Raw genomic sequence first — 26300 nt, forward strand, 5'->3', positions numbered from 1 at the left:
CTGCTTAAATACCTTTAACAACAACAACAACTTGCATTTATATAGTGCCTTTATCAAGTAAGATGTCCCAAGGGTAGGTTTTAAGGAGCATCTTAAAGGAGGAAACAGAGGTAGCGAGGTGGAGAGGATTAGGCAGGGAATTCCAGAGCTGAGGGCCTAGGCAACAGAAGGCATGGCCACCAATGGTTGAGCGATTATAATCAGGGATGCTCAAGAGGGCAGAATTAGAGGAGCGCAGATATCTTGGGAGGTTGTGGGGCTGGAGGAGATTGCAGAGATAGGGAGGGGCGAGGTCATGGAGGGATTTGAAAACAAGGATGAGAATTTTGAAATTGAGGCGTTGCTTAACCGGGAGCCAATGTAGGTCAGCGAGCACAGGGGAGATGGGTGAACGGGACTTGGTGCGAGTTAGGACACGGGCAGCCTAGTTTTGGATGACCTCAAGTTTATGTAGGGTAGAATGTGGGAGGTCAGCCAGGAGTGCATTGGAATAATCAAATCTAGAGGTAACAAAGGCATGGATGAGAGTTTCAGCAGCAGATGAGCTGAGGCAGGGGCAGAGACTGGTGATGTTACAGAGGTGGAAATAGGTGGTCTTAGTCATGCTGCGGATATGTGGTCGGAAGCTCATTTCAGGGTCAAATATGACACCAAGGTTGCAAACAGTATGGTTCAGTCTCAGACAGATGTTAGGGAGAGGGATGGAGTCAGTGGCACGGGAATGGAATTTGTGGGTGGGGACTGAAAACAATGGCTTCGGTCTTCCCAATAATTAATTGGAGAAAATTTCTGCTCATCCAGAACTGGATGTCAGACAAGCAGTCTGACAATTTAGAGACTGTGGAGGGGGTCAAGAGAAGAGGTAGTGAGGTAGAGCTGGGTGTCGTCAGCATACATGTGGAAACTGACGCTGTGTTTTCGGATGATGTTGCCAAGCGGCAACATATAGATGAGAAATAGGAGGGGGCCAAAGATAGATCCTTGGGGGACACCAGAAGTAATGATGCGGGAGTGGGAAGAGATGCCATTGCAGGTGATTCCCTGACTACAATTAGATAGATAAGAATGGAACCAGGCGAGTGCAGTCCCTCCCAGCTGGACGACAGTGGAGAGGTGTTGAAGAAGGATGGAGTGGTCAACCATGTCAAAGGCTGCAGACAAGTCAAGAAGGATGAGGAGGGATAGTTTTCCTTTGTCATAGTCACAAAGGATGTCATTTGTGACTGATGAGAGCCGTTTCGGTACTGTGGCAGGGGTGGAAACCTGATTGGAGGGATTCAAATATGGAATTGCGGGAAAGATGGGCATGGATTTGGGAGGCGACAACACATTCAAGGACTTTGGGAGGAAAGGGAGGTTGGAGCTGGGGCGGTAGATTGCAAGGACGGAGGGGTCAAGGGTTGGTTTATTGAGGAGAGGGGTGATGACCACAGATTTGAGGGCGAGGGGGACAGTACCCGAGGAGAGAGAACTGTTAACAATATCAACTAACACAGGAGCCAGAAAAGGAAGTTGGGTGGTCAGCAGTTTGGTGGGAATAGGGTCGAGGGAGCAGGAAGTGGGTCTCATGGACAAGATGAGCTCGGAGAGGTCATGAGGGGAAGATCGGAGAGAAACTGGAGAAAGATGTGAGTTTAGGGCTAGGGCAGGGGGGAACGTTAGAGGAAGTTTGGCCTGGTGGGCTAGGGGAAGGAGGGTAGTGGCAGAGGCAGCTGAACGGATGGTCTCAATCTTAGAGACAAAGAAGTCCATGAGCTCCTCACACTTGTTGTCGGAGGTGAGGGTGGAGGAAACAGGGGAGAGGGATTTAAGAAGACGGTTAGCAGTAGAGAATAGAAGCTGGGGTTTATCTCTGAATTCCAGAATGATTCTGGAATGGTGAGCAATTTTGGCAGATGAGAGCAGGACCTGATAACACTTTATGTGGTCCAGCCAGATCTGGCGGCGAATGGCTAAACCAGTTGTCTGCCATATCTGTTGGGCTTAAGGTAGCAGAGATGAGGGCCGTACCAGGGAGAATGGCCAGGGTGAGAGAGAGTAATTGTTTTAATAGGGGCTAGGGCATCAAAGGTGGTGGTGAGGGTGTGGTTGAGCAGATTGGTAGCTGCAGAAATGTCTTGGTGAATGGAGGGCCAAAGGCTGGACAGTTGGGATTTCATAAGTGCAGTTGTAAGAGAGTTGGGAGAGAGCTTTTTCCAGGGGCAGACATAGAATGAAGTAGGGTTTGGGGGGTGGTTGGGGGTTGGGGGTGGGGGTTGTAAGGGGGATATGGGTGGAGAGCGATATGAGGAAGTGGTCAAAAATGCCCTTATCTGTGATTGACACGATGGGAGTAGCGAGGCCACGAGAGATGGCAAGGTCGAAGGGGTGGTCGTGAATATGGGTTGGGGACTTTACACGGAAGGAGAGATTAAGGGAGGATATTAGGCTAGAGAACTCAGAGGAGAAAGAGCACGATGAATTGAGATAGTAGTTAAAATCACCGAGGATGAGAAGTTGTTCAATGCAGAGGCTGAGGGAGGAAAGCAGTGAAGATATCTCAGTAATAAATTTTTATGGTACTTGGGTGGGCGGTAGAGAATTAGAAATTTAAATGAGAGGTGAGAGGGGTGGAACAAGGTGAGATGCTCAAAGGAGGAGAAAGTGCCGGAGGAGTAGGGGGACAGACCAAGGCGTGATTAGGAGCTGAGAGCCACACTGCCACCAGGGCGGTCTGAGCGGGGCAAGTGGTGGAAGGTGTAGCCAGGCGGGGAGGCTTCATTTAAGGGTAAGGTGTCATCATCCCTCAGCCAAGTTTCCATCAGGGCCATGATGTCGATGCAATCATCCACGATAAGCTCATGGATGGCAAGGGCCTTGTTCGCAAGTGAACGGACATTGTGGAGGGAGAGGGTCAGTGATGGCTGCCCCACTGACAGCGTCCACAGGGTCAGCGCTGGGGGGGATGAGTCGGATGGGCGGGAAGGTCAGCGAGAGAGTAGGATGGGACAGTTGGAGTTGCTGCTTGTAAGGAGGCAGCGACGAGTGCCTTGATGGGCCCTTCGTAGGATGCCAAGAGAGGCACAGAGGGAAGCTGTGGGCTTATGTAAGAGGGTGCTAAGCCTGGGATGGCAGCAGGAGAGTAGGAATGTCGAAGAGCAAGGAAGGATTGGGGTAGGGATTTGGGAGGGCAGAGTATCCGAGAGAGAAGAGATGAAAGGAGGCATGACGACAGGAGAGAGCGGTCAGAGAGGTATAGAGAGAAAAGGAAAAGAGGGGGAGGAAAAGTGTAAAAATATTGAAAGGCTCAGGTTCGGAGCGGCAGCCAAAGTGTGCACGCGAATGGACACAGGAAAAGCTCAGGTTACATAGGCCTATTTAGATGTAGTAATTAATGGAATACATATTTCCTGGTAGCAGGGATTCAGTTGGAGACAATAGTAGGGAGACCAGGGTCAAAGTCAGAGTTCCATGGAAGGAAAAGTCGCCTCTTAAGTATCTCAATTGCCTGCCCTGCCACCTAGTGCCGGGTCTGCAAACTGCAGGCAGAGCCGGCACTTGGGACGTTAACAAGGAGGCGGGTTCAGTGCGGACTTCTGCCCCGCTGTCAATCAATGTCATTTTGACAGTGGACCCGCCTCCGAACCCGCCCTTTGAGTGCTGGAAAAATTCAGCCCATAGAATGACAATGAGTCATCGACCTGGAAATGTAAACTTGCCCTGTGATAAGTTTTTGACAACTATCTTCCCAAAATTACAAGGGTTAGTTCCTTGTGGGAGATCTCATTCCCATTAAAAAGAAAAAAGAAAGAACTTGCATTTATATAGTAATCAGGGATGTTATGATTAAGGTTGTCCACCAGGTGGTGCTGTAGCCAATCCTGCTGCTAAGGTCAGAGGTTTGCTTCCTGTTAAGGTCAGAAGTTTGCTTCCTGTCAAGGTCAGCAAAGGTGAAATGCCAGGATGCAGGCATGATGTTTGTTACTCTGTTTGTTAATAAAGTACTCGTGCTAATTCTATGATATTGCCTGTTCGAGTCCTGGTCTCACTACATGGGTTTATCACATTTGGCGATGAGGTAAAACAGGACCCTGGCTAAAGAAGAGAAGTCTGCCAGGACGTTTAAACAACAAAATCACGAGCTGCAGTTAGCTACCAGTTGGAAGAGAGCATGGCTACCACGGTAGGAACGGTTTCTGCTTTTGATAGTCAAGCACAAACCTGGGAGGAATACTGTGAAGTGTTGGGTTATTTTTTTGAAGCAAATGAAATAAATGATGCCGGAAAAAGGAAAGCCATTCTGCTTAGTTCAGTGGGAAGCCAAACCTACAGTTTGATGAAGAATCTGCTCAGTCCTGAAAAGCCTGGAGACAAATCATTTGTTGAATTAGTGGCTTTGCTAAAAGAACATTTCAACCCTAAGCCTAGTGCGATTGTACAGCGGTTCAAGTTTAATTCAAGGAACAGGAAAGAGGAAGTGAGCGTAATGGACTATGTAGCGGTGTTGCGTAAATTAGCACAAGATTGCAATTATGGGAACAACCTGAAGGAAATGCTGCGAGATAGGCTAGTTTGCGGAATTATGGATGACCGAATGCAGCGTAGATTATTATCCGAGACTGGGCTTATTTATGAAAAAGCATTGGAACTTGCTCAAGCCATAGAGACAGCGAACCGAGATGTAAAAGAAATACAGGGTTCAGACAGGGCTAATGCTACGCAAGTTGCAGGTCAAGTTGTTGTGCACAAGTTGAGCATGCATCAGAAACCACAACGTGAGCATGTGAAGGCATGTTATAGATGCAAGGGCGATCACCTGGCGAGTGAATGCCGGTTTCTGGAGGAAAAGTGCTACAAGTGTGGGAAACAAGGACACATAAAATGAGCTTGCAGGGCGAAATCACCTGTGGAGGAATCCAAACCAAAAGGGGGAGGACAGCAAAACCAAGGGAGAGAAGTGAAAAAACATGGAGCACACCACATCAGCGGGGAAGCTGAGGAAGAAGAGGACATGTTCATAATGTATAGCATGTTAGAGAACATTCCAAAAGTGGCTCCTATCACATTGCAACTGACAGTAAATGACTCTAAGGTGAACTTTGAAGTGGATACAGGGTGCGGCGTGACCATAATGAACAAGGCACAGTACTCAAAATTGTGGAACCGTGCAAAAGTTCCACAGTTAAAGCCTTGCTCCCTGCATCTTAAAACATATACAGGTGAACGAGTAGTGACATTAGGTACAGCTAATGTAACTGTGCAACACAGGGACACAGTGGAACAGCTACCTGTAGTTATAGTATCAGGTACCGGACCAAACCTGTTAGGTCAGGGCTGGATAAAAGAACTTAAATTAGACTGGGGATCAGTACATCAAATAGATGCGGGCAACCAGTTGACTTTGCAAGAAGCGTTGAGTGAACATGCGAATGTGTTCAAGGAGGAACTTGGCACATTTAATGGCCCCCCAGCTAAGATTTATGTAGACAAGGAGGCACCACCAAGGTTTTTAAACAACGACCTGTGCCTTATGCCATGAAGCCGAAGGTAGAGGCTGAGCTTGACTGTCTATTGAGAGAGAACATACTGGAGCCAGTGAAATGTTCGGAATGGGCAGCTTCCATAGTACCTGTTTTAAAACCAGACAATTCGGTAAGACTCTGTGGAGATTATAAATTGACAGTCAATCGGGTGTCCAAACTAGAGCAGTATCCGATTCCCAAAACAGTGGATCTCTTTGCAAACCTGGCTGGAGGAAAGAAATTCCCAAAGTTGGATATGAGTCATGCCTACTTGCAGATTACACTGGATGACGAATCAAAGAAGTATGTCACCATAAATACACACAAGGGCTTGTTTACATATAACTGCTTACCGTTTGGTGTCTCATCTAGTCCAGCTATCTTCCAGAGGACAATCGAAGGTGTACTGCAAGGGATTCCACATGTTTCCATCTATCTGGATGACATTCTGGTGACGGGAAGAACCGACCAGGAGCATCTGAGCACTCTGACAGAGGCACTACAGAGATAGGAGAGGGCAGGGTTCTGGCTCAAGAGGAGTAAGTGCACTTTCCTGGGGAATGAGGCAGTGTTCCTGGGACACAGAGTGGACGCCACAGGCTCCATCCACTCAAGGAGAAGGTACAAGCACTGCAGGATGCCCCTGCTCCTACAAATGTGGCTGAGTTAAAAGCTTACCTGGGACTGCTGAACTATTATAACAGGTTTTTACCAAACTTGTCAACTGTGTTAGTACCTCTTCACAAACTACTGCGCAAGGAGACACAGTGGCAGTGGGGGGGAGGAGCAGGGGATTTCATTTCAGCCCTGTTCCTGGGACTAGGGACAGGGTCACTGGCAAGGCAAGTTAAGCAGAGTCAGGCCTGGTTAGTACCTGGAGGGGTGACCATCAGGGAAGAACAGGTGCAGAAGGTCACGGAAGGAGCCCCGAGGAGGGGCGGTTGGTGAGAAGGTCACAGAAGGAGCCCCTGGAGGGGCGGCTGGTGAGCAGGCCCGGGCGTTGGGCTGAAGATTGTCGGACAGGAGGAATGGTGGAAATGGAATGGCGGCGCGCACAGACGCAGCGGCTTTGCTTCTCCCAGGACGGTGCTATTTCCGTTTAATGTTAATGTTATTTGTACTGGACTCATGGGAGCTTGCAAGATCACATTTTGTTCTTCATGTACTTGTGCATTGTACAATGACAATAAAGTTGAATTATTAATTATTAATTTGAACAGTCCAAGAAACTGATGCTGTCGTCAGATGTGCTGGTTCACTACAATGCAGAGAAAGACATAATTCTCTCTTGTGACGCTTCACCTTATGGGGTGGGGGCAGTTCTTTCACACTGCATGGAAGATGGAACTGAAAGACCAAAGGGTTTATGTCCCGAACTCTAACACCAGCGGAAAAAAACTTTTCCCAGTTAGACAAAGAGGGGTTAGCAGTAATGTTTGGGTTACAGAGGTTCCACAAGTACATATATGGCAGGAAGTTCACCACATGCACCGATCATAAACCTCTTCTCTCTCTTTTCAATGAAATGAAAGCAGTTTCACAGATGGTGTCACCCCGGATCCAGAGGTGGGCAGTGACGTTGAGGGCATATGAGTATGTCATCGTCTACAAGGGGGGCAAGTACCATGGGAACGCAGATGCCTTGAGCCGTCTTCCACTGCCAGGCACACCTATCCGTGCAGCTCCAGAGGACAGAGTTTTGATGTTGGAGGACACTGACATGGCACTTGTGACTGCAGAGCAAGCAAGAACATGGACAGGTCAAGATCCAGTACTGTCTAGAGTTCGAGAATATGTGGTGAGGGGATGGCCACAGCATCTGGAAGGGGCTGACTTCACACCCTACAGTGTCAGGAAAACAGAGCTGAGTGTGCAGGATGGTTGCGTGTTGTGGGGAGCACGAGTGATTATTCCACAGCCAGCACGACAATCTATCCTAGAGCAACTACATCAGTGTCATCCTGGGGTCTCGCATATGAAAGCCTTGGCTAGGAGTTACTTGTGGTGGCCAAAGCTAGATGAGGAGATAGAAAATCTAGTCAAGACATGCAGCACTTGTCAGGAACACCGGAAGGCACCAGGAGCGGCTCCTCTCCACCCCTGGGAGTGGCCGGGTAAACCATGGAGAAGATTGCATTTAGATTATGCGGGTCCATTCATGGGGAAGATGTTCCTCATAATCATTGATGCACATTCCAAATGGATGGATGTTTATCCTGTAAATTCTGCTTCCGCCACTACTACTATAGACTGCCTGCGTCGGAGCTTCAGTAATCAAGGGCTACCGGAGATCGTGGTGAGTGACAACGCCCCTTGTTTTGTGAGTACAGAGACATAAGAGTTCTTGAGAAAAAATGGCATCGTGCAGGTGACCTCGGCTTCATATCATCCGTCCTCGAATGGACTTGCGGAGAGAGCCATACAAACATTTAAGGAGATGATGAAAAAAAGTGCAGAAGGGAGTTTAGCAGCCAAAGTGTCACGGGTTCTGTTCAGCTACAGAATAACACCTCAATCCACCACAGGACTCTCTCCTGCTGAGATGTTATTAGGTCGTAGACTACGCTCCACTCTTGACCTTGTCCACCCAGACCTAAAAAGGAAAATGGAAAACAGACAAAACAAACAAAAAGAGAACCATGACAAAAGAACAAAGAGCCGAAGTTTTGGAGAAGGAGATGCAGTCCTTACCAGGAATTTCAGTTATGGACCAAAGTGGATTCCTGGCTTCATAGACTCAATGACAGGTCCAGTATCATACAAGGTCATGTTGGGAGATGGTAGGGTAGTACGCAGACATGTAGATCAGATACTTCCCAGACAAGGGGAAATTGAAATGAAGGTTCCAGATGCAATGACTGAAGACAGGGTTGCCCCCAGTTATCCATGTGCATCTGTGGTGCCACCACCAGGGACAGAGACAATTCCACAGGAACCTATTCGTCAAGAGGAAAGCATCGTTGCAGAGTCAGATACTCTAAGCACTGCTCAGGAGCAGCTGGTGGCTTCACCACAAACAAGCAGGGACTTTACTGTTAGACGTTCACAAAGGTTTCGCAAGCCACCAGAGAGATTGATACTGAACTGTTAGATTAGTCAAGTATGGAATATGATGAATGGAGACTCCTTATGTGACCCTCAGGAATGGTTGCTTGTTAAGAAATTCATGCTGAAATCTTAAGGGGGGAGGGATATAGTAATCTGTGATGTTATGATTAAGGTTATCCACCAGGTGGTGCTGTAGCCAATGCTGCTGCTAAGGTCAGAGGTTTGCTTCCTGTTAAGGTCAGAGGTTTGCTTCCTGTCAAGGTCAGCAAAAGTGAAATGCCAGGATGCAGGCATGATGTTTGTTACTCTGTTTGTTAATAAAGTACTCGTGCTAATTCTACGATATCGCCTCTTTGAGTCCTGGTCTCACTACATGGGTTTATCACAATTTATATAGCACCTTTCACGACCTCAGGACGTCCCAAAGTGCTTTACAATCGACGGGGCACTGTTGTAGGAATCACAGCAGCAAATTTGCACACAGCAAGGTCCCACAGACAGCAACATGACCAGATAATGGCCTAGAAATTCAGTCGCGCCACTTTTGGGGCGCTAAAGTCGGGCGGTCGCTAAAGTTAGCGCCCGCCGGAAAGTGTAGGCCACTTCGCCGAAATTCAGTAGATTTGGCTAAGGAGTTTGGGCGAGCGCTGAAACTGGCGTTGCACTCCTATCTTTAGGCGCTAAGCCGGCGGTGCGGACTGATAACGCCGAGGCCGGGCGCAGCGCAGGTGTGGTCATGTTTTGATTGACAGCAGACACCCTGGCGCCGGCCAGTTCTTAAAGGGGGAAGGGTCGACTTTGTCTGCTGCCACGCCCTGGATAGTGGAGCCCTGCAGCTAGGCCTCAACACTGCTGGTGGACCCAAATAGCGCCTGAAGCCATGCAGAAGGCCCGTGAACGAGCGCAGCGCTTCTCAGAACCTGCTTTGTGGGTGCTGCTTAAGGGTTTGGAAAAGAGAAGAGAGATCTTGTGCCCGGACAGTGGCAAGAAGGCTCCCAGGAGGCAGTTCAGGAGAGCCTGGAGGGAAATCGCCCACAGGGTGTCAGCCACCAGCGATGTCCCCAGGACTGGTGACCAATGCCGCAAGAAGTACAACGACCTCACTTGGTTGGTCAAGGTGAGTAGCCTTTCCAGTGTCCTCCTCATCCTTGCATGTGCAGCTCACATTATGGGAAAAGGGACCTCAAAGGCCTAATGGCCATCCCTCCTCCCGCAGCTATGGCACTGGCATGATCATCAATAGCACTTTCTGCACTTTACACACTGGCCAAGCTATTCGACCATGGGAGGCAGTGCACACAACAACAGGGCACCACACTGGCCAAGCTATTCCACCATGGGAGGCAGTGCACACAACAACAGGGCACCACACTGTACTTAGAGGCCATCCTTTCTCTTGCAGGCCAAGCTGGCCCAGAATATGAAGAGACGGAATGTCACCGGGGGAGGCCGTGCCCAGTTCCAGGAGCTCAGTGAGCTGGAGGAGCGCGTGGCTCGACTCATGCATGGCCGGGTGGTTGGCCCCGTTGCTATTGGTGATGCGGACCCTGTGCTGGGCCCCAATGGTAAGGACATGACCGTTTGGACCTCTCTCGTTCCCCTTGCGCTTCAGATCTACATCCTTTGCCACTGTCCGACCAATGCGCATAATGCCACCACTCATGCCTCCCTCGCTGACGCCCTGTCCTCACTCTAAAGCTACTCTTGTGCCTTCCTGCTTTCAGCTGGTGAGGAGGAGGTCCATGAAGCTGAGAGTGCCAGTCCCTCGGAAGAGGAGGACGACGAGGACGAAGAGGAAGGCGGCACATCGGGGGAACCCTCATCCACGCCAGGGGATGGCAATGGAGGGGAGACGTCTTGCCTGGAGGAGAGCCAGGGGGGAAGTGTTTCAGGGGGGTGTAGCTCCTGGGCCCAGTGGCGTCCAGGCACGCGGGAAGGGTCGGGCAGCACGGCTGCCTTCTCCCCAGAGTGGGGAAGTGTTGCAGGGGAGGGCAGTTGCTGGGCCCAGTGGCGTCCAGGCACGCGGGAAGGGTCGGGCAACACGGCTGCCTTCTCCCCAGAGGGGGGAAGTGTTGCAGGGGAGGGCAGTTGCTGGGCCCAGTGGCATCCAGGCACGCGGGAAGGGTCGGGCAGCTCGGCGGCCTTCTCCCCAGAGGGAGAGTCCGCCCTCCAGTCCGGAGACGGTCCTCGCCCAGGAGGTGCGCCTCCTTGATGAAATGTCCGCGGCCTCGGAGCGGCGCCACAACGAGTTCATGGGGGTTGTGGGACAGATGCCTCAGGCCATTGAGTCCCTGGCTCATAGTGTGGCCGCTTTCGGGGACTCACAGGCCAGGGGTGTCGACCAACTCGCGGCAGCACAGGCCAGGGGTGTCGACCAACTCGCGGCAGCACAGGACGCGAGTCGCGAGTTCATGAGTGGTGCCATGCAGACACTGGCTGATCTGATGCGGGCACAGACCAGGGCAGTTCGGGCACTCACTTCTGCCACACTCGCGGTGTCACGGAAGCATCGCCAGGGCACCCGCCGCCCTGCTGCAGCACAGCGGTCTGGCCTCCACCAGATTGCTGCGCTTGCTGCAGTGCCAGCCCGGCCGAGTGCCAGTGTCTCTGGCGACCAGCGAGCGCCTGGCATCAGCCAGCTTGTCCCCATTGCTGCAGCCGCCACTGCCACTCCCCCTGCCAAGGTGCGACGAGCTGATGCAGAGACTGATGCTGCCCAGCCACAGCTGCAGCAGTCAGCAGCCGGCCCCTCCAGGGCCGGACCTCGTCTAGGCCGACCCCCAAGGGCATCTGCCGTCACGCAGTGTGCCCCTCAGGAGCCTTCCCCCAGCCTTGCCACACCCACAGGGCCCAGGTTGAGGTGGAGCAACAGGTCGGGCAGGGGCCGGAGAAGCCTGCACAAGGACTCGCCCTCTCGGCACACCAAGTAGAGTGTGTTGCCAACTGTTTTTTTTATATGGGGGTGTTTGTGTTCTGGGGGGGGGGGCTTATTTTGGGAAGGCCGAAGATGAAGGCAAATGTTATTGACAAGTTTTGTTATTCCTCCCCAGGTTGTGGGAGTGAGATATGTTTTTGACTGTTTTTTGGGGGTCTTGTCTGTTTTTCTGTTTCATGTGGGAAGGGCCCTGAGTTTGTTAAATAAAGCTTTTTATTTATTCAGCTTGTCCAGGTGTCATGTTTCAAGTGGTTGTTGCGTTAACCGGCTGAGGGCTTGCGGAGCGGCTGCATTCAGGTGCGTTCATTGCCACAAGCCATTCCCTGACAGGGGGCCTAGAATTGCCGTTCAATAAGCCGCCGGCGGACGGCCCTTGGACCTTGTGGCTCCCTCCTGGGCTGGTACTCCTCCTCCTCCTCCTCCTCCTCATGGTCCTCCTGCTCGTCCTCCTGAGGTGGTGGTCCAACGTGAGGTGGCAGTGCCTGAGTCCTGCGGATAGCCAGGTTGTGCAGCATGCAGCAAACGACGACGAACTGGGAGACTCTATCCGGCGAATACTGTAGAGATCCGCCGGAACGATCCAGGCAGCGGAACCGTTGCTTGAGGACGCCAATCGTTTGCTCTATGACGTTCCTTGTGGCTTGATGGCTTTCGTTGTATGCCTCCTCCGCAGGGGTCCTGGGCGCGCGGAGCGGGGTCATGAGCCATGTACACAAAGGGTAGCCCTTGTCCCCAATAAGCCATCCCCTTGGTGGAGGCTGTGCCTCGAACATGTCAGCCACAGTAGTCTGGTGCAGGAAAAATGCATCGTGGCTGCTTCCTGGAAAGCGGGCATTGACAGCTAGGATGTGCTGCCTGTGGTCACACACCAGCTGTACATTGAGGGAATGGTAGCCCTTCCGGTTGCGGTAATCCTCGGCATTGTCGATAGGTGCCCGCATAGCCACATGCGTGCAGTCAATGGCGCCCTGCACCATGGGGAAGTCGGCGATCCTGGCAAATCCGACTGCACGCTGCTCCTGCCTCTCTAGGGTCATGGGGAAGGAGATGAATTGGTGTCTCCTTGCGAAAAGGGCATCGGTGACCTGCCGGATGCAGCGATGCACGGCGAACTGGGAGATGTTCGCTATGACCCCAGCAGCGGCTTGGAAGGAGCCGCTTGCATAAAAGTTCAGAGCCACCGTGACCTTCACTTCCACCGACAGAGAGGTCCTGCACATCAGCTGTGGACGCAGATCTCTGTGAAGCAGCTGGCAGATCTCTGCAACCACCTCCCTTCCGAAGCGCAGCCTCTTAACACAATGCGCGGCAGTCATGGTGAGATAGGACACCTGCTGCCGGTATTCCCTGAGTGGGTAAGGCCTACGTTGCCGACGCCTGATGGCCCCTCTGCGTCTAGGCATGGCTGCCCCTCTCACACAGCGTCTGCGAGCCCTTCGCACATAATGCTGGAACTGAGGGTTGGAACCCCATGCAGCCCCCATAATAAACTTGCAAACAGTGAAATCACAAGAGTCAAATTTCCAAGCTCTGGCCAGAAGCCAAAAATACCTCTCCTATGTTGTCCCAAATCAGTAAGGTCTGTTCCTTGGTCTCTGTACAGAAATCCAAAGCACTGAAGTCATTGCAGCAAAATGGCTGGCCTTTATAGTTCAGTGTAAGTGCCCTTTAATTAGCACTCCCCGAGGCCCGCAGGGCCTCTGCTGCGTTCCACTTCACAGTTCTTAACAGCGCCACGCCCACATTGGGCGGGCGCCACTGAATTTCCGGTTTGGGGCGCACAAACGGCGTTGCACGACGAAATGATGTCATAAGCTGCGCGCGCAGCTGAGCGGGCGCAAACACTTTGCGCCGGCGCTAAATGTCAACTGAAGTTGGGCGTAGGCGCAGATCGGCCTGCGCCCGGGCGCTAAGTGCCTAGCGCTGGAAATCTACCCCTCTTATGGCGTTAACGGCTGGCGAACGCAACTCAATTTCTAGGCCAATCTGTTTTAATGATGTTGGTTGAATATTGGCCAGGACACCAGGGAAAACTCCCCTGCTCTTCTTTGAATAGTGCCATGGGATCTTTTACATCCCCCTGAGAGGTGGATGGGGCCTTGGTTTAATGTCTCATTTGAAAAACAGCACCTCGGACTGTGCAGCACTCACACAGTAATACACCAGAGTGTCAAGCTAGATTATATGCTCAAGTCCCTGGAGTGGGACCTGAGCCCACAACCTACTGTCTCAGGAGGCAAGAGTGCTACCCACTGAGCCACAGCTGACACCTATTTATTCTGAGGGAATAAATCCACATTCAATGTAGAGCATCTTCGACACACCAGCGGTATCTCTGTGGATTGAGAAACAAATACTTTATTTTATTTTTACTTTCAACAATTCTTTTCTTCTATTTCTTCAGATTAGTTTGGGGCCTACTCAGCTGTGGGCAGTGCAGACTTCTAAAGCTTGGGCGTATTCTAAATTCTGTTTGTACCTTACTGGACACCTTTCCCAGAGGAAGTGAGACAAAATGGGTGGAAATTATTTTCGGGGTTGAGGGTTGTTTTGGAAAGTGAGGTGTCGATGCGGTTGAGTCACTGCACGGCATTCCCTTTTCACTGATTTACGGATGCTACCTCAGTGTGCACAGACAACCACATTTAAGCAAGAGTTAAGTGAGCTTTCAGCTAGCGTTGCTATGACAACAGTCAGGCTGAACCCTTGCAGGCAAAGCAGTAGATCTGAAGGCCATTAGGCGCTCACTGTTTGGAATGTACCATCTGAGGCTCACAGAGAGGGAAGCAACAACAAGCAAACGCTAAATTACCAAACTGCCGGGCAGATTAAAAGCTGTAACAAAAGCACAGGTGCCATTGATAAATGGTGACATCTCTTAATTGGGGGGCAAAGAAAGTCAAAGGCTGACAGAATTACTCTGCTTCATTTTTGTCAGCTCACAAAATCACTTGCCCACGGACTACTTTTTATATCCCAGAGCTGCTTAGGCTGAGCATGGTTCCATGGCCCAGCTATGAAGTTATGTACATGAGACGCGCGTTAATTTAGTTACATCTAATGATGTCAGATGCCTGCATTTAAAATGGCGGTGGTTATTATACACCCATGCTAAGACCTCAGCCATTATCCTGCGTGTTTTTGCTCAGTGCGATTAGTGTCCTTCTCCAGTTTCACTTTGAATGTCTGCTCACTGCTGGCTCTGGCAATCAGGCAAAGAAGCTTCTGGTAAGGCTTGTTATTATGGTATGTTGTGCAATGACTAGAACTCACAGTGTAAGGTTATTTATAGGGCTGCAGGGAGCACTGAAAGGCTAGGAACTTATATTGAACATATTTATAGGGTTTTGCTGGCAGGACGTGCAGTGTGAATGAGTTGCTATTTTATGCAGTTCGAAACAGGTCCTTATACAGGTTTTTCTCCTTTAAAAGGAAAACTAAACCAAATAATTTGCTTTCAGGTTCAATGTTTCTTATCTCGCCATCCTTTATATGTTCACTAATTATCTCTCAGGTCAGCAGCATTATTTTGTCATTTGATTCAAGTTCCACAGAAGTACATACTTAACACGCAAATTGACAAAGAGTCATATGTGGAACGATACAATTTATCAGTCTTGTATGTTGGAGTAGCACAGTGACTCGCAGTTAACGCAGCTCTATCTACCGGTGACTCGCAGTTAACGCAGCTCTATCTACCAGTGACTCGCAGTTAAAGCAGCTCTAACTACTGGTGACTCGCAGTTAACGCAGCTCTAACTACTGGTGACTCACAGTTAACGCAGCTCTATCTACCGGTGACTCGCAGTTAACGCAGCTCTAACTACCAGTGACTCGCAGTTAATGCAGCTCTATCGACCGGTGACTCGCAGTTAATGTAGCTCAATCTACCGGCAACTCGCAGTTAACGCAACTCTATCTACCGGTGACTCGCAGTTAACGCAGCTCTAACTACCGGTGACTCGCAGTTAATGCAGCTCTATCGACCGGTGACTCACAGTTAATGTAGCTCTAACTACCAGTGACTCGCAGTTAATGCAGCTCTACTACCGGTGACTCACAGTTAACGCAGCTCTATCTACCAGTGACTCGCAGTTAATGCAGCTCTAACTACCAGTGACTCGCAGTTAACGCAGCTCTATCTACCAGTGACTCGCAGTTAATGCAGCTCTACTACCGGTGACTCACAGTTAACGCAGCTCTATCTACCAGTGACTCGCAGTTAACGCAGCTCTACCTACCAGTGACTCGCAGTTAATGCAGCTCTACTACCGGTGACTCACAGTTAACGCAGCTCTATCTACCGGTGACTCACAGTTAACGCAGCTCTAATTACCGGTGACTCGCAGTTAACGCAGCTCTATCTACCGGTGACTCGCAGTTAACGCAGCTCTAACTACTGGTGACTCGCAGTTAACGCAGCTCTAACTACCGGTGACTCACAGTTAACGCAGCTCTATCTACTGGTGACTCGCAGTTAACGCAGCTCTAACTACCGGTGACTTGCAGTTAATGCAGCTCTATCGACCGGTGACTCGCAGTTAATGTAGCTCAATCTACCGGCAACTCGCAGTTAACGCAGCTCTATCTACCGGTGAGTCGCAGTTAATGCAGCTCTAACTACCAGTGACTCGCAGTTAACGCAGCTCTATCTACCGGTGACTCGCAGTTAACGCAGCTCTAACTACCGGTGACTCGCAGTTAATGCAGCTCTATCGACCGGTGACTCGCAGTTAATGTAGCTCAATCTACCGGCAACTCGCAGTTAATGCAGCTCTATCTACCAGCGACTCGCAGTTAAATGCAGCTCTATCTACCGGTGACTCGCAGTTAAACGGAGCTCTAACTACCGGTGACTCGTAGTTAACGCAGCTCCAACTACCGGTGACTCGCAGTTAACGCAGCTCTATCTACCAGTGACTTGCAGTTAACGCAGCTCTATCTACCAGTGACTTGCAGTTAATGCAGCTCTACTACCGGTGACGCACAGTTAATGCAGCTCTATCTACCGGCGACTCGCAGTTAACGCAGCTCTATCTACCAGCGACTCGCAGTTAAATGCAGCTCTATCTACCGGTGACTCGCAGTTAAACGGAGCTCTAACTACCAGTGACTCGCAGTTAATGCAGCTCTAACTACCAGTGACTCGCAGTTAATGCAGCTCTATCTACCAGTGACTCGCAGTTAATGCAGCTCTATCTACCGGTGACTCGCAGTTAATGCAGCTCTATCTACTGGTGAATCTAATGTTAAAATAGTTAACACAATTTTGTCCACTGGTAACCCATATGTTAAACTAGTTAATGCAACTCTCTGTCCACTGTCGAGTGGTGACTCACATGTAAATTAGTTAATGGAATTCTCCATCCACTAGTGACGTGCATGTTAAGGTAGTTAACGTAGCGCTGTCCAGTTGTGAGGATAGAGTATTCAGAGGTCATCAAACAGCACTTGTTAATACTTCTAATGATTGAGTATAACTGGTAAAGTTTATTCAGATGATAAGCTAAAAACATGACCACAGCATTGAATGCGCAAAAAGAGTTATATATTTCCAATTCCTCACTCCCGTGGACAGTTTATGACAGTATCCGTACATTTTTAGAGCATTTTTCTAAAAATAAATCAATAAGGGGTTATATGTTAGTGACCAAGGAGGTTTTGATAGCACAGAGCTGGTTACCGTGAGTCTGAAATGAAATGATGGCCGAGGCTAAATAGTTCAAGTCTGTCCTGTGTTGAGCATTGTTTTTGAGAGTTGGCAGTCATTTGCCGGGGTGCAGTAGCAACGGGTGCTTTAAGCTGGTAAACAGTGAGCCTGGGATGGAAACTCCCCAACGCAGCTGTGCTTAGCTCACTGCCAGCAACAACAAGGCATTTACTAAATTATTTAGATTGGGATGGGAAGTAAACAAATTTATAAGCAGAACGTTTATATGCCAGCAGATCAGGAAGGGGGCAGGGTGCTGGGGGCGGTCGGGTGGGTGGGGTATTTGTCTGAAATGAAAAGATTGACAAGTTTTGTCTAATTTGTGAGCTCTTTTGGAGTTGAAAGTTCATGTTGTAATATTGCACTCATTAAGTGATAGTGCTGGTGGGTGTGAAATTGGTCTAGGGCGGTAGCACAAAATGGGAGATAGTGAAATCGGCAGCCTGTGTGTAAATTGGGCTGCCGATTCACTATCACTCATCTTGCTTTACTGCCCAAGATGAGTATCATCCCCACTGAATCAAATTTTAAAAATATCGAAACCATATCCAGTCTACTCCTATTCAAAGTTGCTTAATTACGATGATCTGAGAATTCAGGCTTTTTTTCGCACTAATTTTGCATGCTGTTGTGTCCTTTACATTGCTTAATTCAAATGATTAGATCATTCAAATTTTTCGAGTGCAAAACAGGACTGACTTATCAAGAATAAAAGAAGGAAACAACTTGCATTTATATAGCGCCTTTCACTATCTCAGGATGCCCCAAAGTGCTTTACAGCCAATGAAGAACTTTTGAAGCTGTTGTAATGTAGGAAACACAGCAGTTAATTTGTGCACAGCAAGATCCCACAAACAGCAATGTGATAATGACCAGACAAACTGTGTTAATGATTTTGATTGAGGGATGTATATTGGCCAGCACACTGGGGAGAACTCCCCTGCTGTTCTTTAAATAGTGCCGAGGGATGTTTTATATTGGCCTCGGTTTAACGTCTCATCTAGAAGACGGCACCTCCGACAGTGCAGCACTCCCTCAGCATTGCACTGGAGTGTCAGCCTAGATAATGTGCTCAAGTCTCTGGAGTGGGACTTGAACCCACAACCTGTTGACTCAGAGGCAAGAGTGCTACCCACTGATACATATACACAACAGTCTGAAGTAATGTATTATGTAAAGATTTTAATTTAAATTGAAATTAAGCTTAAAATACAGTGACTCACTTAAAAGTGAATTGCGAACCTTGATTTGTGCTTCTCATGGGAAACGACCTATCTTAGCTTGTTGAATCAGAAACATTGGAACAGGAGGCACATTTCAGGAGTGATTACAATATAAGCCTGAGATCTGATCCTGTAATTAGAGGAAGGCAATGATCTAAGCCGTGTAACACTATTAAATATCACAGCCCAGCAGCCCAGATAGCACTGTGCTGTGTGCCATCAGCTCCTTCTGCTAAAGGTTGCACTTGTCATTGGGCTATTTGTTACAGTAATCACACAACAAATAGACAGCAAGCGGCAGTCTGCAAATGTGGTTGGGAAGCACGTTAGGCTGATATCTGACTCCCAGAACTCTCGCTTGATTTGAAAGGCGACCATTAATTATTCCAGCTCTTCCTTTATTTGATGTTTACCTCCCCATACAGTGGCCAAGTGAGATTACTCATGTGTCTTGTCAAGTATCATTCCCGGGGACCCTTTCAATGGAACTACAGGCCTTTTCAGACAGATTGTGTCATGTAGACTGTGTCCAATTTGCGTAACAAAAAAAATTGGCTTATTTATTTAAAAAACTCATCCCTATTCAAAACAAAAACATCTTTTAGTACGAATAGTTTAATATTGTGACCTGTGAGTACAATGCGTTTCCCTCATTATAACAATGACTACACTTCAAAAGCACTTCATTGTCTGTAAAGCATTTTGGAACGTCCTGAGATCGTGAAAGGCACTGTATAAATGGATCTTCTTTCTTTTTCTTAAGAGAATCTTTATAGTAAATTAACCAGCACTGGATGGGGTATTCAACAAGCAGCAATAAATCAGCACTGGATGGAGTATTCAACAAGCAGCAATAAGTCAGCACTGGATGGAGTATTCAACAAGCAGCAATAAATCAGCACTGGATGGAGTATTCAACAAGCAGCAATAAATCAGCACTGGATGGAGTATTCAACAAGCAGCAATAAATCAGCACTGGATGGAGTATTCAACAAGCAGCAATAAGTCAGCACTGGATGGAGTATTCAACAAGCAGCAATAAATCAGCACTGGATGGGGTATTCAACAAGCAGCAATAAATCAGCACTGGATGGAGTATTCAACAAGCAGCAATAAGTCAGCACTGGATGGAGTATTCAACAAGCAGCAATAAATCAGCACTGGATGGAGTATTCAACAAGCAGCAATAAATCAGCACTGGATGGAGTATTCAACAAGCAGCAATAAATCAGCACTGGATGGAGTATTCAACAAGCAGCAATAAGTCAGCACTGGATGGAGTATTCAACAAGCAGCAATAAATCAGCACTGGATGGGGTATTCAACAAGCAGCAATAAGTCAGCACTGGATGGAGTATTCAACAAGCAGCAATAAATCAGCACTGGATGGAGTATTCAACAAGCAGCAATAAATCAGCACTGGATGGAGTATTCAACAAGCAGCAATAAATCAGCACTGGATGGAGTATTCAACAAGCAGCAATAAGTCAGCACTGGATGGAGTATTCAACAAGCAGCAATAAGTCAGCACTGGGAGGCGTATTCAACAAGCAGCAATAAATCAGCACTGGATGGAGTATTCAACAAGCAGCAATAAGTCAGCACTGGATGGAGTATTCAACAGTCACAATAAGTCAGCACTGGATGGAGTATTCAACAAGCAGCAATAAATCAGCACTGGATGGGGTATTCAACAAGCAGCAATAAATCAGCACTGGATGGAGTATTCAACAAGCAGCAATAAATCAGCACTGGATGGAGTATTCAACAAGCAGCAATAAATCAGCACTGGATGGAGTATTCAACAAGCAGCAATAAATCAGCACTGGATGGAGTATTCAACAAGCAGCAATAAATCAGCACTGGATGGAGTATTCAACAAGCAGCAATAAATCAGCACTGGATGGAGTATTCAACAGTCACAATAAGTCAGCACTGGATGGAGTATTCAACAAGCAGCAATAAATCAGCACTGGATGGGGTATTCAACAAGCAGCAATAAATCAGCACTGGTGGAGTATTCAACAAGCAGCAATAAATCAGCACTGGATGGAGTATTCAACAAGCAGCAATAAATCAGCACTGGATGGGGTATTCAACAAGCAGCAATAAATCAGCACTGGATGGAGTATTCAACAAGCAGCAATAAATCAGCACTGGATGGGGTATTCAACAAGCAGCAATAAATCAGCACTGGATGGAGTATTCAACAAGCAGCAATAAGTCAGCACTGGATGGAGCATTCAACAAGCAGCAATAAATCAGCACTGGATGGAGTATTCAACAAGCAGCAATAAATCAGCACTGGATGGGGTATTCAACAAGCAGCAATAAATCAGCACTGGATGGAGTATTCAACAAGCAGCAATAAATCAGCACTGGATGGAGTATTCAACAAGCAGCAATAAGTCAGCACTGGATGGAGTATTCAACAAGCAGCAATAAATCAGCACTGGATGGAGTATTCAACAAGCAGCAATAAATCAGCACTGGACGGAGTATTCAACAAGCAGCAATAAGTCAGCACTGGATGGAGTATTCAACAAGCAGCAATAAATCAGCACTGGATGGCGTATTCAACAAGCAGCAATAAATCAGCACTGGATGGAGTATTCAACAAGCAGCAATAAATCAGCACTGGATGGAGTATTCAACAAGCAGCAATAAATCAGCACTGGATGGGGTATTCAACAAGCAGCAATAAATCAGCACTGGATGGGGTATTCAACAAGCAGCAATAAATCAGCACTGGATGGAGTATTCAACAAGCAGCAATAAATCAGCACTGGATGGAGTATTCAACAAGCAGCAATAAATCAGCACTGGATGGAGTATTCAACAAGCAGCAATAAATCAGCACTGGATGGGGTATTCAACAAGCAGCAATAAATCAGCACTGGATGGGGTATTCAACAAGCAGCAATAAATCAGCACTGGATGGAGTATTCAACAAGCAGCAATAAATCAGCACTGGATGGAGTATTCAACAAGCAGCAATAAATCAGCACTGGATGGAGTATTCAACAAGCAGCAATAAATCAGCACTGGATGGAGTATTCAACAAGCAGCAATAAATCAGCACTGGATGGAGTATTCAACAAGCAGCAATAAGTCAGCACTGGATGGAGTATTCAACAAGCAGCAATAAATCAGCACTGGATGGGGTATTCAACAAGCAGCAATAAATCAGCACTGGATGGGGTATTCAACAAGCAGCAATAAATCAGCACTGGATGGAGTATTCAACAAGCAGCAATAAGTCAGCACTGGATGGAGTATTCAACAGTCACAATAAGTCAGCACTGGATGGGGTATTCAACAAGCGGCAATAAATCAGCACTGGATGGAGTATTCAACAAGCAGCAATAAATCAGCACTGGATGGGGTATTCAACAAGCAGCAATAAATCAGCACTGGATGGGGTATTCAACAGACACCAATTAATCAGCACTGGATGGAGTATTCAACAGGCACCTATTAATCAGCACTGGATGGAGTATTCAACAGGCACCTATTAATCAGCACTGGATGGCGTATTCAACAGGCACCAATAAATCAGCACTGGATGGGGTATTCAACAGGCACCTATTAATCAGCACTGGATGGGGTATTCAACAGGCACCTATTAATCAGCACTGGATGGGGTATTCAACAGGCACCTATTAATCCGCACTGGATGGGGTATTCAACAGGCACCTATTAATCAGCACTGGATGAGGTATTCAACAGGCACCTATTAATCAGCACTGGATGGGGTATTCAACAGGCACCTGTTAACCAGCACTGGATGGGGTATTCAACAGGCACCTATTAATCAGCACTGGATGGGGTATTCAACAGGCACCTATTAATCAGCACTGGATGGAGTATTCAACAGGCACCTATTAATCAGCACTGGATGGGGTATTCAACAGGCACCTATTAATCAGCACTGGATGGAGTATTCAACAGGCACCTATTAATCAGCACTGGATGGAGTATTCAACAAGCACCAATAAATCAGCACTGGATGGGGTATTCAACAGGCACCTATTAATCAGCACTGGATGGGGTATTCAACAGGCACCTATTAATCAGCACTGGATGGAGTATTCAACAAGCAGCAATAAATCAGCACTGGATGGAGTATTCAACAGGCACCTATTAATCAGCACTGGATGGGGTATTCAACAGGCACCTATTAATCAGCACTGGATGGGGTATTCAACAAGCACCTATTAATCAGCACTGGATGGGGTATTCAACAGGCACCTATTAATCAGCACTGGATGGAGTATTCAACAGGCACCTATTAATCAGCACTGGATGGGGTATTCAACAGGCACCTATTAATCAGCACTGGATGGAGTATTCAACAGGCACCTATTAATCAGCACTGGATGGGGTATTCAACAGGCACCTATTAATCAGCACTGGATGGGGTATTCAACAGGCACCTATTAATCAGCACTGGATGGGGTATTCAACAGGCACCTATTAATCAGCACTGGATGGGGTATTCAACAGGCACCTATTAATCAGCACTGGATGGGGTATTCAACAAGCACCTATTAATCAGCACTGGATGGGGTATTCAACAGGCACCTATTAATCAGCACTGGATGGAGTATTCAACAGACACCAATTAATCAGCACTGGATGGAGTATTCAACAGGCACCTATTAATCAGCACTGGATGGGGTATTCAACAGGCACCTATTAATCAGCACTGGATGGAGTATTCAACAGACACCAATTAATCAGCACTGGATGGAGTATTCAACAGGCACCAATAAATCAGCACTGGATGGAGTATTCAACAGGCACCTATTAATCAGCACTGGATGGGGTATTCAACAGACACCTATTAATCAGCACTGGATGGAGTATTCAACAGGCACCAATAAATCAGCACTGGATGGAGTATTCAACAGGCACCTATTAATCAGCACTGGATGGGGTATTCAACAGACAGCTATTAATCAGCACTGGATGGAGTATTCAACAGACACCAATTAATCAGCACTGGATGGAGTATTCAACAGGCACCTATTAATCAGCACTGGATGCGGTATTCAACAGGCACCTATTAATCAGCACTGGATGGGGTATTCAACAGACACCAATTAATCAGCACTGGATGGGGTATTCAACAGGCACCTATTAACCAGCACTGGATGATATATTCAACAAGCAGCAATAAATCAGCACTGGATGGGGTATTCAACAGGCACCTATTAATCAGCACTGGATGGGGTATTCAACAGGCACCTATTAATCAGCACTGGATGGGGTATTCAACAGGCACCTATTAATCAGCACTGGATGGGGTATTCAACAGGCACCAATTAATCAGCACTGGATGGGGTATTCAACAGGCACCAATAAATCCGCACTGGATGGGGTATTCAACAGGCACCTATTAATCAGCACTGGATGGGGTATTCAACAGGCACCTATTAATCAGCACTGGATGGGGTATTCAACAGGCACCAATAAATCAGCACTGGATGGGGTATTCAACAGGCACCTATTAATCAGCACTGGATGGGGTATTCAACAGGCACCAATAAATCAGCACTGATGGGGTATTCAACAGGCACCTATTAATCAGCACTGGATGGGGTATTCAACAGGCACCAATAAATCAGCACTGGATGGGGTATTCAACAGGCACCTATTAATCAACACTGGATGGGGTATTCAACAGGCACCAATAAATCAGCACTGGATGGGGTATTCAACAGGCACCTATTAATCAGCACTGGATGGGGTATTCAACAGGCACCAATAAATCAGCACTGATGGGGTATTCAACAGGCACCTATTAATCAACACTGGATGGGGTATTCAACAGGCACCTATTAATCAGCACTGGATGGGGTATTCAACAGGCACCAATAAATCAGCACTGGATGGGGTATTCAACAGGCACCTATTAATCAGCACTGGATGGGGTATTCAACAGGCACCAATAAATCAGCACTGATGGGGTATTCAACAGGCACCTATTAATCAGCACTGGATGGGGTATTCAACAGGCACCAATAAATCCACACTGGATGGGGTATTCAACAGGCACCTATTAATCAGCACTGGATGGGGTATTCAACAGGCATCAATAAATCAGCACTGGATGGGGTATTCAACAGGCACCTATTAATCAACACTGGATGGGGTATTCAACAGGCACCTATTAATCAACACTGGATGGGGTATTCAACAGTCACCAATAGATCAGCACTGGATGGGGTATTCAACAGGCACCTATTAATCAACACTGGATGGGGTATTCAACAGGCACCTATTAATCAGCACTGGATGGGGTATTCAACAGGCACCAATAAATCAGCACTGGATGGGGTATTCAACAGGCACCAATAAATCAGCACTGATGGGGTATTCAACAGGCACCAATAAATCAGCACTGATGGGGTATTCAACAGGCACCAATAAATCAGCACTGGATGGGGTATTCAAGAGCCACCAATAAATCAGCACTGGATGGGGTATTTAACAGGCACCAATAAATCCGCACTGGATGGAGTATTCAAGAGCCACCAATAAATCAGCACTGGATGGGGTATTCAAGAGCCACCAATAAATCAGCCCTGGATGGGGTATGCAACAGGCACCAGTAAATCAGCAATGGATGGAGTATTCAACAGGCACCTATTTTGTCAACTGAGATTATTAGCTGCGCACCTAAAGGCTCCAGTTGATTTTTATGTTGCATCAGACTTTTCTTTTCCAATTATAAATGTTTAGATCTTTCTGTTACCCAGTCTAAAACTTACTTCTCTGTAAGAGTACTTTAATCATTCCTCCTTCATTCAGCACGTTTGCCATCTTAATGCTGTCATTTTTAAACCGCCACTTTTCTTGCGGTTAAACTGCAATTTTTTCCACCAACGCGAATCAGAGTACTTGCAGTTGGGAATCATGCCGCAGAGCAAAGAATGTCTCCCGTACGATGGGTGCTTTTGCTTCTGTCGCCCACTGAAAACACTAATTGCAGCAGGAGGCCGTGGCTCAGCAACTTTATTTTACTTCCTGACCAGGTCATGGGAGGCAAAGTTTTTCCCCAATAACCAGCTCTTGTTAGCAGCTGTTCAATTTGAAACGGGTTATAAAGCTGTCAGTGTCTAAAGCTGCCTCATTGCATAAAAAATTCCGTGCATTTTCAAAAAAAATAATTAAAGTATGCCCTAGGAGAGTTTAATATGCTTGGCACTCTGTGCAGGCATTACAGACGAGGCTGTGATGCTGTTACGTATCAGCTGTTTAAATGCACATGGATTTAAAATTCTGAACATCTTAACTGTATTCAAGATGCTGTTGTATTGTCTGATGCAAGGCCATGGTCACGCCAATGATACAGAAATATCTCACAGACCAATAAATTGGCCGCAATCAGTTTTCTTTTGCACGCGAAATGTCAAAGGAGTTGGGAGAAAGACATCAAAAACTCGCTGCAAGAAGTGACCTAGTGGCCAGAGCCTGCAACTACACTGTGACACTTGACATAGCAATATTTAAATTGGGACATGTTGATATAGCAATTTACAATGGTAAATGTTGACAGAAAAGCATGGCCAAAAATCATAACAACTGGAAGTAAGGCTGGTGGGCATGCAGTTCATGGCATAATTAGGATTGTTAACATATAGCTGACCTGTCCTCACAAACTGAACTTTAATGCTTTCAGAAGGTTATGTTACTAGTAGGTGATGTTCAACTGCAGATAAAATGTCCTTACCCACAAACCCCAACATGGCCTCAGCCCACCCTAGCTTTCGCAGTGATCTCCTTTGGCCCTATGTCTGTGTGTATCTCCGAAGCTCCAAAACTGCCTTAATTCTCATTGATTGCCAGCTTCTTTAGCCAAAAGCAAAACACTGCAG

The 26300-nt window shown here is 47.5% G+C and overlaps 1 protein-coding gene across 3 annotated transcripts in view; it reads left to right on the plus strand.

Annotated features, from left to right (window-relative positions):
- The window catches only part of LOC147124899 (muscleblind-like protein 3), an 834930-nt gene that overhangs the window by 151011 nt on the left and 657619 nt on the right, over positions 1-26300 (plus strand). Inside the window, exon 1 of one of the 3 annotated variants that reach the window (XM_085994420.1) lies at positions 14444-14712. The exons of the other annotated variants lie outside the window; for them this stretch is intronic. The gene's annotated coding sequence lies outside the window, so the exon portion shown is untranslated. Of the gene's footprint in view, positions 1-14443; positions 14713-26300 lie in introns of those variants that run through there. 3 annotated transcript variants of the gene reach the window in all.

The sequence above is a fragment of the Somniosus microcephalus genome, chromosome 1 (assembly GCF_052327205.1).
Source record: "Somniosus microcephalus isolate GS21.2 chromosome 1, FLI_Smic_1.0, whole genome shotgun sequence".
In the NCBI taxonomy this organism is placed as follows: Eukaryota; Metazoa; Chordata; class Chondrichthyes; order Squaliformes; family Somniosidae; genus Somniosus; species Somniosus microcephalus.